Source organism: Rhagoletis zephyria, unplaced genomic scaffold (assembly GCF_001687245.7).
Source record: "Rhagoletis zephyria isolate East Lansing unplaced genomic scaffold, Rhagoletis_zephyria_1.1 Rzeph_scaffold_00092, whole genome shotgun sequence".
NCBI lineage: Eukaryota > Metazoa > Arthropoda > Insecta > Diptera > Tephritidae > Rhagoletis > Rhagoletis zephyria.
The window spans coordinates 455,352-469,384 of NW_016157176.1; the positions used below are offsets into that span (position 1 = coordinate 455,352).

A 14,033-nucleotide genomic window follows, 5' to 3' on the forward strand; every position below is an offset into this window, starting at 1 on the left:
CTAACTTCGAATTCGTTCCACCAAAATGAGCTACATGATAAAAATACAAGTTCAGTTAAATTTTCGTTATTCGAATTATTAAAAAATGAAAAACCAGAAATCGACGAAAATTAATAAAAAAGTGTAAAAATTTCGTGAAATTATTTAATTTATTTATATTAAAGTTCTTTTGTAAAATTTTGTATTACTTTTGAAAGTTGAGTGCATCTTTAGACGTTAATTTTTTCATGATTTAATGATCGGAACTAAACCAAATTACGAGACGACCCTTAAGGTACCATCTTTCCGGTAAAAAAATAATTATTGGAATCGGTTCACGCGGTGCAAAGTTATGCGGTGGAATAAATAAAAGAAGGAAAAATACTCCGAAGAATTGATAACCTCCCCTTTTTTGAAGCCGGTTAAAAACGTCTGAGTTCTTTGTAAATTTTATGTAAATAAAGTGCAATTGCTGATACTTTAAAAAGTTTATTTATTTATTTCATACTGTAAATAAAACTTTCGTAAATGTATTTTAAAGAGCGAATTTTCAGTATTTGCTGATGATATATATTTAGAAGTACAAACCCTTTCCCCCAAAAAGTATATCCCTGCGTGCGCCCCTGGCACTTAGTATTTATTATTTGTAAAAAATATATTTTTACTTTCAAAATGTTTGTAATTTTAAACATTTCATGTGTTTATTTTAAACAACTCATGTTCAAAATCAAATCTTGCACATCTTGTGCGTATACTTGAACAGATTCTGCTTGAAAAATAAACACTTTTCAGTAGTAGTACTTATACTTTTAGAGTGTAGCTCCAGTACTTCACACAGTTTGCAATCCACAACTTGGTGCAAAAGTTTGTATGGAAATTAAATAGTGTGCCTCTTCCGAAACTGCCGCAAAAACAAGCAATAACTCCCGTCATTACCGAATATACTTTTAGTTTAAAAAAAAATTAACACAAGCACTGTTAGCGACCGAAAATTAACAAAACATTATTCAATTGCTCAATAAAAATCGGCTGTTTTTCTCTTGTGAGGGTCTCATTCGTACATCATAAATTTTCTGACAATTGTGAGCGTTTGAGCTTTCGAATTTACGCCAGCACAGAGATAAACTCACAATAGTCAGAAACCTCACAATAGTGGGTGTGGTGATTTTTGTGAGGGCAACAGAATAGGGCTGTTAAAAGATTTAAATATTCAGTTTCTGCTACTTTTCTTTCCTTCAAAGTCAAATAGTGAATTGGCAGGTCCCTGAAGCTCTGCTGAAAAAATCAAAGCTTTTTTAAAAGTATTTAATTAGCTAGGTAATCGTTTCAAAAGTTCTTCGATTAGCGTGATTAAATATTTTTGACAGTCTTTTAATATGCTTCTTAAGTCAAGTTTATCACGCAGTTCATTAGCCTCTTCTGCAAAATTATCGTGGAAAACAAAGTTTTGTATATTTTTATAATTGGTAAAACTTTCGTTGAAGGGGAAAAATCTACAAAAATCGATGGCCAATGGCGATTTCCTAAATTTTTACTCGCAAATATCAAAAAAAAAAATCGCCAATTTGGCGCGAAATCGCCAAATCTGGACACTCTGGTAACAACTCATACCAAGTCAACCGGTCAAGTACCAGGTTGACCGAGCTTTGCCCGGAGTGCATATACTTCACTTTGAAAAATCGCGTTTTTCGCAATATTTGAAAAGGCCTAGGCAAAAAGCAAAAGGGGATAGAACCTTACACTTGGGTTTAAATTAAAGCTAGAACTCTCGGCTACTATCCCTTTAAAAATACCATTCGTGCACCTTGACTTGATGGTCACTTATAATCATTTGTTGAAAAATAAACTTCGCCAAAATCAGTTTTTGCTATTATTTTGATGCTTTTACCAGGTTTTTCTCAAAATCTAAAGCTGGTGGAAAATTTGTACTTACAGATTCGTAATCAGCACAAAAGAGTCTATCAAAAACAGCTTTAACATTTCCGGAAACCAAATTTTTTCCAATTTTTGTTGAGCTATGTAATATTTTCATTAGTAAAAGTTACCATAGAAAAAAAGCGCCCGACGATTTTGCTCTTTTGTTTAGAAAATGTTCAGTGAGGTCCCCCGAAATAGTAGCAACAGGAATCGGCGAAGGGAAGCAACTTGAAGGTTGAAATTGCTTCCCGGGTACCGTGATACATATATACAAGAATTGCTCGTTTAATCTAAAGGCTGGTTTTCACTATGTCATATTTTGACGCCAAAATTTGTCGACATATTTTGACACAGCTTTATCTCCTTTACTCATATCTTTACCGATTAAATTATGGACCAAAAACAGACATATAGCCGATTTATCAGCGCATGTACACGACTAATGATTCATCCTGATCGAAATCAATCGATATACCGCTTTTAAATCTCATTTGACAATGTGTTTTCACTTATTTGACGACAAATGCCATTGAATTTGACATAGTGAAAACCAGCCTTAATAAGATTAGGTCTAGCTTTATCAAAATGTCGAATTGTTGAGAACTTTATACTTAAAGTCAAACAAGAAAGAACATTTTTTCTGTACCAATATCCCACCGGTGACGGTGGAATCGCCCATATATTAAACGATATAAATATAAATACCTTTAATTTGGTATATAACCTTATATAGTTAGGTTTAAGGACAAGCGTCAACAGCGAAATAAATCAATTGTATTGATATTATATATTTTATTAGTTTGTTTTATATAAAACGATATTTTGATATAAAATGAAAATTTTTAACAAAAAATAGTGCGATATTTTCTTCCAAATGTTCGCCTGCAGAGCTATTTTTCTTTTAACATATAAAATATTATTTTAACATTTAGTGATATTACCTAAGAATTTTTATTATAAATCATATATTTAATTAAATGTGTTTTTGTGCTCTTTCTTATTTTGTGCATATGTATAGTTAGTTACATATTTTTTTAAGAAAAACAAATTTTTATTTAAAAAAAAATTTCCATAATTTATATATAAATATAATATACACATACCAAATCAAATGTCTTTCAATTACCTTTCCAACCATATCCATATTTTGGAAAATATTGAAAATTTCACGTTTACCCTCCCTAGCACGGCTCCTATGCATTTGCAGCAAAAAAAGTATTCCATTAAAATCAGAGAAAAGCGGCGCACAGTGTGCTTCATGCGAATTAATCTTAGCGCTTTCGAAAGAAGCAATATTTTGACAAACTGGTTTTGAAAGCTAATGTTATTCCCTTTCACGGAAAGATACTGCCATTGACCCACAACTACTCCTTGACCTTAAAAAAATTATGTTCTTCGAAAAAAAACATGCAAAATCCACCGGATTTGTTAAAAAAAAAGTTGTTTGTATATTTTATTACACTAATATTATAGATTTTGAGACGAGAAACACGATTCCACTATTTGAAAATCGAAAAAAAATTTTAACACCTCAATTTAAGAAATGCATTTTTGATTGTGTTTTTTCTTATTTGCATGCAGTTGTGCATCCTTCTCACAATTTTATATCACTCGAATAATAAGTACGCTTTATTGCTATTCAAGATCTTTAGACCCTCTGAGAGCCAAGTTAAATGCAATGAAAAAATGCAAATAAGTCGAATGAAATTTCGAAGTTTAACTTCAGAATCGTTATAATTTGGCTCTCAAAGGGCCTATAGACTTCTACCTTGGCTCAAATAAAAGATCTTTAATAGCACTACAGCGTACTTGCACATTTTCAGTTTTTACACTGAAAAAGGCACAACGCCGAAACCGGTTTGTCTGCCAGCCAAGCTTTACAAGGGATGACGAAAATTCGTTCCAAAATAAATCATCTTTCCGACCTGCCGGAAAAATGAACCAACCCCAACATATTTTCAATATTTCTATCCTCCTGTTTCAAAATATGTCAAAATAGTCGCTGGTGAGAGCACTGGGGTGGCCCTTCTGTTTGACCCAGTCAGTATTGTTTCTTTTGCAGACTGTTAAATCCGCCACTGGCTGTGAAGCAATACTCCACTCGGATTTGTTACCGCATCTCACACATGGGTTGCTCACGTTGCCCAGAGTGCGCAAACGGAGCAGCAAGAGTCGGGTATATTAACTTTGTTCGCATAACGGTTGTCTGTAGTCATGTTTGTTTGTCCGCGTACACGATAACTCAAGTAAAATACGAGATATCTTAACGAAATTTAGCAGACAGGTTGTGTTGAAATTGGGCAATAACCCCGCCCACCCCCAATATTGGGACATTTTCGAAAATCGTTCCGTAAATACTGGATTTAAATTTTTGAAAGTTAGGATATGAAGTGGAATTTTGGTATAAAATACGACAATAATGAAATTTTTGGAAAATGGGCGTGGCATCGCCCACTTATAAAGAAATACTGTTCTTCAGTAGCCGCTTAACCAACCATCACCAAACTCGGTACGAACAAAGCGTCCGGTTCTGGAGCTTGCTGATATGCAAAACTAGACAAAACCATAAACTGTGGCCAAGATTATCAAGTTATGGAAGCTGTGAGCGATGTCGATATGTATGTATATACATATGTATGTACTCATGTACATAATTTGCAATTGAAGTCGCCACACTTTCAATAAGCGTATGCACAAGAGCAGCCTGATGTGCGCCTAGTCCTTTAAACTGCGCTGGCATTCGTGGAGTGCTTGCACTTTCAAAGAGTGCATATTCGTTGTCTTCGGCACCGTTTACTTGCTCTTGAATCGTTTACACAGAAGCGAATTCTATATGGGCAAATCTAAAAAACAGGCAACCTTTGTATTATTTAGCTTTAATTTCATTGTTGTAAACTATATCAAGCTGGTTGCTTTTGAATATAATTCATAGACGTATACTTGAAGCCTCAACAAAATTTTGAATACATTTTTTGCATGATAAAAATATAGCAAGGTAGAACGTTTCTCTCAATTCGTCGGCCATGATTTTTTTTTGAAGTTTGCCAACATTTTAAAATCATATAAAAGTGAAAATAAAAAAATGAAATTGTTCGAAATTGCTGTTGCTTGAGTTTGAAAATGAAAATGTGTGTGTGAGTTTGTGAGTAAATTTAAAAATTAAATTGTTTGGAAACGTCAAGAATTTGAAAAGTGACTCTCAGCGGTTCTACCTTACTATATTTTTATCATGATTTTTTGCATCACTTTTGAGTTATAGATATTTTAACTCAAAAAAAAAAATATTAATAACAAGTGAATTTTTAATGTAATTTTTAAGAGTGGAAAAATTAATTATGTCATAACTTTTGACAGCAAAATGTGCAATTAGTACTTATGTATGTGTAACTCTACTTTTCACAATTTTAAAATTTTCGGTTTATCGCGTACAGTTTTTGAAGAATTTCGCTATAAAAACTTTTTAAGTATGTATTGTATTCTACAAACAATTACAAATAATTTGATACCTTAGCAGGAGGTGTGATTTCAGAATAAACCAACTTTTAAAGAAAAAATATTCTGCGATCGTGAGCGTAGTTTTTATTCCAAAACATCTTAGGTTAGGTTAGGTAAGGTGGCAGCCTCGTGTAACCGGAGCTCACTTAGACAATGTAAGATTGCCCTTTGTGATACCATAATTTGGAACGGCCCCCTAAACTTTATCGTTAAAATGCTCCGAGCCGATTATGTATTTACGAGTACGGCTGATCTCAATGCCCCAGAGCTCCTCGGGGCTATTTAGAAAGTGAGAACCAAAATAAACCTTAGCCTCGCAAACGCTGGGCACCTAAGAAAGTAGTGTTGAGGTGATTCCACCTCGTCCTCTTCCAGGCAACTGCGAAATAAGGGGTCCGGTAGAATGTTCAGACTTACTGCGTGAGTGCCGATATGACAGTGACCCGTTAAAACCCCCACCAGAAGTGAGAGCTGTGGCTTTGTGAGTGTGAGGAGTGTCCTCGACTGCCCCCGGTCCACCTTTGGCCAAAATGACCTTGCGATCGCGCATGTCGTGGCATTCGCCCAGCGCTTGCTGAGCTGACATGAAACCCATCTATCCAAGAGTGTACCGCAAGTGATCAATGGCACCCCCAGTCGCTCTTTATCCGGCGATAACGTTTCACGGGTTCCTTCCCTGGCTGACCCACGCAGTTCCCCCAATGTGTCTATGACCCGGAACCCAAATAAGCCTAATGCAGAAGTACTCCGACGCGGCCGAAAGAGAGAGGAGACAAGCAGGTGCAGTAATTCGTACGATCCGGAATGAAATCGAAGCCCCCTAGAACTCGAGAGTGTCTAGTCCCTAAGTTGGTCAACCAATCGGTTTCCCTAAGTCTAGTGGCCGTTCGCGCCGCGAAAACGTCGTTTACAACGTCGACAGGCACTACGCTTACGTTACGTTCAATGCTAATGTGGGGGCGGTCCGCAGTGCCCCACTTATACCGACTAATGTAGCCTGTTGTACGCGATCCAGCTGCCTAGCTAGCCTTTTCCAGTGAGTTCCACTAGACTAGGGCGCCATAGAACATAATTGGGTTGACTACGGTCTCGTGGAGCCAAAAGACAACATTGGCGATATACACCATCTCATACCAATAGCTCCTCTACTGCAATACAAGGCCACTGATGCCTTTCTTGCCCTTTCCTCGATGTTTGGCCTCCACGACAACTCCCTGTATGGGATCAAGCCCAAGTACTTGACCCTCCAACCGAGGGAAGAACAGCGGCGGGGATTTCATATTTTGTTGTGAATAAGACCAGTTCTGTCTTATTGGGGAGACGGCGAGGTCAATTTTGGCCGCCCAGTTAGCAACTATGTTAAGGTACCGTTGAGTCAATTCATACAGCGTGTTCAGGTATTTACCTTTAACTAGGAGTGCAACATCGTCTGCATAGGCAATTACCCGTGTTTCTCCAGCTCCACTAGTAGCTCGTTCACCACGACGACCCAGGGTGGGGGTGAGAGAAAACCTCTCTGCGGGGTGCCCCTGCTCACCATGCGAGGCAAGCAGGCGCTGCCATGATAGTTGCCACGCAGCAAGTTTTCGATGGGTTTAAAAATGCTGTAATTTTTTCATTTAGTTTGCTTTTGCTGTGATTTGACTTCGGCATAAATGAAATCGAAAGCAAAGCAACAGCAATTCAGGAAAAATCAAATGCTTTGGCTGTCGTTTTGCTGTAAAATTAAAAAAAAAACAGACAGTGCAAAAGCTATTTATGAAAACACAACGACACAACGCACTTCTCTTAAGGAGATTTCCCCAGGGGAGGGACTGGAGGGAAGTGAGTATCCAGGAGCAAGCTAAGCGACTCCTCGCTACTCATAATCCAATGTCCTGCCTCATCCCTCAAGTAACCCAGCGGAACAGGACTCCTAGCGAGAATACGCCTAAATCTGGATGATTCATGACACCCTTCAACGTCTTCGAAGAAATACCTCCATGAAATCTTTTTTGCTTTTCTTATCTCGGACTTGTAGATTCCTAGTCCAACCTTATAGAGTTCCCAATCAGAAGACAATATACTCCACCGACCTTAACTCAGAGAGCTCCACAGTCCACCAAAGGGATTTCCCTCTGCCTGTCTGAAATCTCAGCGGACATGCGCTTTCAGGAGCATCCTCGCACGCAGAGCTGAAAATTTCAACAAGCTCCTCCAGCGAGTCCGCCGACTGCACAGAATTTGGATCTGGCTCATCAGGGAGCTCTCCGCAAAGGTTCTTGCTATACAGATCCCAGTTGGTGCTCCTCAGGCTCCTGAAGGGCTTGCTAGGAGGACGCGTTTCGCGTGAATATACCTATGATCCGAAAAAGACTGTTCGCTCATAACCCTTAAATCCGAGATAAAAGGTGCTGTCTCAGATGAAGCCAGTGTAAGGTCATGAACCTCCTCCTGGCAGCAGTTATGAACTTAGGGAAATATACCTGTAAAATGCTAAAAAAATGTAATCAAGAACAGAGCTTCCTAAAGTGGGTTCCGCGGAACCCAAGAGTTTCGTAAAAAAGTCACAGGGGTTCCGCGAAATGCACACAGAAAGAAAATTTCTATAAACAGCTTGACCGAGACGCAATTACCTATTTTCAAGTATATTTACATATGTACTCGTAGTTGGTATGATTGCCGTACTGAGGGCCATACCTACATAAGAGCGTTGAGCTTGCGCTTGACAGCTTTTTTTTTTTACCGGTATGTGTTGTTGGCCGCTGTAGCCAAATGGTTATATATACGGTGACCAGATGTCTGTGTCTTTTTTTTTTTAGAATAAAAAGACATTACATCTTTTAAAACAGTTTTATTTAAAACAAAATTAAAAAATATCGCAAAAATGCACAAAATATATACATATACATTTTTAATATTCATAAATTTTTTTGAGGACATTTGTATTTTTTTATAACTTCACTTAATTCAAGTTAGTAGCGTTTGATAAAGAAAAACAAGATTCATATGATTATAAAAACATAAAAAATGAAGCAAAAATGATAGCGAGAGTACCAGTTTGACAGAATAAACATAACCAAAGACTATAGAAAATAAGGATGCTGGCTATGACTCCCTTATAAATATTCTATGTTCTTTTTGTGATAACGTAAGTGCTGCCACGTTAGTCAGAAAAATTATTTTTAAAGAAAACCATGAAAATCGAGATTTAATGGGTACAAATATCCAAAATCGGCACACTTATAGGTCCCGATTTTAAAAAAAATATTCAGCGGGACAATTTTCTCTAAATTGATACTGTCCCTCCAAAATTGGAACGAATGGTCACCGTAGTTATAAACAACTTTCTACAAGGACCGCGATGAATTGCCAAATGAAATGTGAAATGTCATAATTGAGCACTTGGCAAATCACCTAAAATCTTTGTCAGATTATTGAAACACACATTTGAATCTGTGTCTCTGAAAGAGTCTTGGATTAGTGTTAAGAGTAAATATCCTGAAGTCGCTAAAAAGGCCATCTTAACTTTGCTTCCTTCTGTCACAACGTACTCTGCCAATCCCCACCCCCTGGCTACGCCACTGACTGTAGATTACAAAGGTTATTGTCAAATCCTCAGTGTGGTCATATAAATCCACACACAATCAAGAACTAGCACCAATTGATTTTAATAAAAAAAAATTACGAATATGTAAAAACACGATGCGAAAAACTAAACGCAAAGCACAGCTGGAATACGAGAAATATTTAAAAAAAAAGAGTGTAGAAATGATCCAGAACTTGCAAAACTTGTTTCGTTTCCACAAAAATAAAGCGAACACTATTAAATTGAAGAAACATTATTATAGCATTTTGGAAAGTGGGCGTGATGCAGCCCACATCGAAGCATATAAGTTTATCTCATCAAGTATAACTGAACATACCATCGAAATTGTTAGAAATTGGGGTAAAAGCACTCTTCTTACCTTGTAACGGTAGTTTTCAGAAAAGTGAAAAACTATATTTACCCCGAACTTAGGCTTTTTTTACTTCTTTTTGGTCTCTTTTATCTACGTTACCGCATAACTTTTGGGCACGGTAAGCGGCGATTTCAATAAATCTTTTTTTAAAGGAAAGGTGGAACCTCAGAGGTGGTTCCATTCCAGTGCCTAGAAGAAAACAAAATTTTTTTTTACATAAAAACCGAAAATAGAGATTAACGAACTTAGTGTGCTTAATGTCTAAAAAAAAGAAGTTTTTTACTGTATTTAATAAACAAAATTTAATCTATAATCCAGTTCTTAAACTAAGTCTTGACGAGCCAACAAAAACACCAACATTTAAAAAATTTTATTATAAATATATCGTCACTAGACACGAATAAAGGCGCGAGCTCAAAAGTTGACGGCGGAAAAAGACGCATACAAAAATTTCAGCGTCAAAGACTCTTAGCATAATTCGCCGAAGTTTTTCATAAGCATCTTTTTCGCAAAATTTTTTTACGCGCCTTTTTTCGCCGTCAAAACACTAGCGCGCCTTTATTCGTGTGTAGTGACGATATGTGTATCAAAATGGGCCGATTTTAAATTTTCTAAAAGGAGGCCATATTAAAAGCAGTTAATCTAAATTTAAATTTTAATAATGGATCTTATTTTCTTCATCAATGCCCAAGAAGTTTTTTGTAGAAATAGGTTTTCACTAAAACACAATTACCGAAGAAACAAGTAGAACGATTGAATGCGTTGAGAACAAAAAAAGTTATCACAACATTGGCTGCTTTCTGGTGGACGTATGTCAACGGAAAGCAGCGGAGGAAGTTTTAATAGCTACCTTTCAATAGATCGCTTATTTAATTCTAGGAAAACTCCAAACTCGCCAAAGTTGGTAAATCTGACTTTTGGCCGGATTTTTCATCTAAATACTCGTATATGGATCGTTCGGAGTCGGCGTAAAACTGTAGGTACCTCGGCCAAACACTAGCATATTGTTTAAGCGCCAATCTATTACACCGTACAGCACTCGGCTGGGTATTGGGCCAAACCAACTTTTTTTAAGAGACTGAGTCATAAGTAAATAAAGCGATTTCTCTATTTTTAGAAGTTAGCCTCCAAAATCGAGAAATGGGCCTTTGAAGTTCGAATTTGGACATTTGGTTAACAATTATTTTTAATTATTGCATGTAAAAAGCAAAAAGTAAAAATACAGACGCGGTCCACCTTTTTCTCTTCTTTATATGGTACAAGGCAGAGCACCCGACGTAAATAAATCCAAATATAAAACAGTAGTACAATATTCAGTTCAGCATAAATTAAAGGAGACAAATTATTTTCTTTCTGTTTAAATTAAGGCATCCTTATGAACGAAACTTTTAGCTTTATCGTGCTTCAACTAGTATGTATTTGTCATCATTTTCTGTACTACAAATCGTGTTTCATTATTAATAGATAGAATTTTTAAATTGAAATTAGTCTACTACGGTTCATTCCATTTATTCGCTTAGCTGTTTTAGTATAGCTGCACTTTTCCGGTAGAATGCCTATTTCGGAAGGAGATTTATTCATTACGAATGAACATTTTTCATTTAACAGCATCACGGCATAAAAAAAGTTTCATCTTTCCGTGTAGGAAAAGACTGTAATACACAGTTTAAAATATCCGAGTGATATACGTAATTAATGAATAGATATGTATCCCCATTTTAAAAATTCATATTTTAGGCTAAACAGCTCCCATATATATGTATGTCTGCATACCAAATTTCAAGTTCATGTGGTTCCCAATTTATGGCTGATTAAAAATTCCACGCCTATGCTCCACGTTCGCTTTTACAAACTCATGTATACAAACCTTACTATAAGCACCTACCATGGATATGTGTTCGTGCCAAAGTTCATCATATTTCACGCCCCCTTTCAAAAACTCATGTATATATACCTTACTATAAGCACCTACCGTAGATACGTCTGTATACTAAATTTTAATTGCATGTGACATATGGTTCCGAAGTTATAGCTGATAAAAATTCAAACGACTATGGGATGTGCCACGTCCTCTTTTATAAAATCATTTATATATACCTTACTATAAGCCCCTGCTGTAGATATGTCTGCACCCCAAATTTCAAGTTGATGTGACTTAAGGCCGGTCCACACATAGAACTTTCGCGTTGGCTTTGGCGTTGGCGTTGGTTAAAAGTATGCTTGCTACAATGAACGCTTGGAAGCGAATGCTTGGGCCACTAAATTAACATACTAACGACAGATAAATTAATATTTAATATCAATAATTGCACTAAAAACGATATTTCTTGCCCGCACTTGATTAAAAAGGAACAATATTTCACACAATTTTATTTATTTGCAACAGCTGACGAGCGACGCGCGCGAAAAGATGAGAGTTGGCCATCGTCTTGCTTTGTGTTGGCGTGAGCATTGCCGAATTTTGGCTATGTAGACGGCTGCATTTGAATTCATGTATTCATAGTCAGCTGTTGAAGCGACACCAACGCCAACGCAACGCCAAAGTTCTATGTGGACGGGCCTTTATGGTTCCGAAGTTATAGTTGGTAAAATAGTCCACGCCTATGGCACGTGCCGCGCCCTTTTCTATAAACTCATTTATATATACCTTAATATAAGCGCCTACCATAGATATGCCCGCATACCAAATTTCAAGTTCTTGGCACTTACGTTTCCGAATTCGTAGCTGATAAAAAGGTCCGCGCCTGTGGGATGTGCCACGCCCCTTTTTACATGTCCAAAACCCCGGAGGAACACTGAAAATATTCTGTGTTTTATATTAGCATATTTTGAACGAATTCGGAATGTCTAAGGTGGAAAAGAAACCAACCTTTCTATAAGGAAACAATTATAGAAAACGAATTTTCGTACACTGTATTCATGTCTCCGCCAGCAATTTGTGACATCATTTAAAAGCAAGGCGAACGACGACACTATTTATTAGGTGCCATTCCTTTTAGTCATTCACATTTAGCAATAAAATAAAACCACATTTTCAAAACAAAAGTGCAATGATAAAATTAGATAAACCAGTTGAATAGCATTTATAAATTAGAAAATTTTAGTTGAGAAAAAGAAGTGCACGCAAAGGATTTCACAAAAATGTATTGAAATGTTATTCTTTTTACAAAAGTACCATTTTGGCACTTTGTGCCAAATTGAAAAATTAAGTGCCATTTGAAGTAAAATAGGTACAAATGGCACGGTTTGAGCCAAATTGGCATCCCTGCTTCCAATAACTTACAAATATAAAAATGTGAAATATCGAGGGCTTGAATTCATTAATACCTGCAATTTGCACAAAAACTAATTTGTGATTTTAGAAACCATCTGGGACTTATTACCTGTCGTTATATAAGGTAGCATTAATATCACCGATGACAGTTAAAGCTTAGGTGGATTTTTTTATCAGAATCTCATCTTTGTGAAAAGTGTGCAGATAGAGGGTATTATTGAATATAAGCCCTCGATGTTTGAAATATATAAACATTTTATTTCAACGTATACAAAAAATAAATCTACCTGCGTTACAGCACGGCGGTAGACGGGGAAGGGGGGCCGGGGGGCCGTGGCGTAGCGTGACGTGGTGGGCATGCCGGTCGCGCGGGGTACGCGGGCCGCCGCGAAGCTAAACAAATTTAATGTTTGAAAGAGCAATAATGTCAATTGATTTTATTTCGCTTTTAAAAAGGTACCTTATATCCGTTGATCTTATTACCTGTCACCGTTTTTTAGATTTGCCCATATCCTGCCCCAGACAAAAAAAAATACAATTTACACTTTTTGTATGTGGCTTTAGTTAGTTGTGCTGATGATTTTAATTTGACACATACGCAGTGACTCCTTTTAAATAGATGGTTGTTGGTGGCAGTGACAACTAAACCACTTTTTCACTTTTTCACTCATCCACTCACTAATCGACTGTCTGCATTCACCACAACGAATCACATGAAAAGCATGGCGAAACTGGCTACAAATGTGATGACGGCTGTGGTAACAGTAGCAGCAAATTGACCACAACTGGCAACTGTTGCCACTCTTTTTATGTTGTTGATGAACCGAAACGAAAATAATGAATACCCTCTTAAGTAAGTAAGTTAAGTGTTAAGTTTTCATTCATTCTCAAATGTGATAATTCTGTTTAACGACAGTCTTTCTTAACATAGCAATTCTGGCTAAGATAGCTAAAGTCTTTCGTAAGACAATTGACAAGTAGACAGTAGTTAAGATAGTTTGAAAGATTTTGTTTATTTTGGCACGAAAGTCTTACAAAAAAAGTTCCCTTCCCAACTTTCATAGTGAAAAGCTCTTTTGACAGAAAGCACTTGTATATCATTTTGCTTACGCTGCTCCAACAGTCACAATAACTGACTGGGGAAAGCACTGGCGTGCGATTCGAGAGATCTCAGGTTCCAGCCCAGTCGAGTAGAACTATTTACATTTTTTGATTGACGAATGCAGGTATCACCGAAAAATTTATAAAGATGTCAAATAGGTTTGGTAAAACAAGTTTGTTTTTTATACCTTTCATGAGCATGAAATGGTATTATAACTTTGGTCCGATGTTTGTAAGTACCAGAACAAAAAGAGATAGACCCATGAAAATGTATACTTATATGATCAGAACGTCGAGCTGAGTTGATTTAGCCATGTCCGTCTGTC

General features: G+C 36.8%; 1 long non-coding RNA gene across 1 annotated transcript in view; it reads right to left on the minus strand.

Annotated features, from left to right (window-relative positions):
• Nucleotides 1-8,341, minus strand: part of LOC108375274 (uncharacterized) — a 13,158-nt gene extending 4,817 nt beyond the window's left edge. The window contains exons 1-2 of the long non-coding RNA XR_001849148.1: nucleotides 8,331-8,341; nucleotides 488-498 (exon numbers count right to left, since the gene is read on the minus strand). This is a non-coding gene — a long non-coding RNA (uncharacterized LOC108375274). The remainder of the gene's footprint in view (nucleotides 1-487; nucleotides 499-8,330) is intronic.
• Between the last annotated feature and the right edge of the window lie 5,692 nt (nucleotides 8,342-14,033).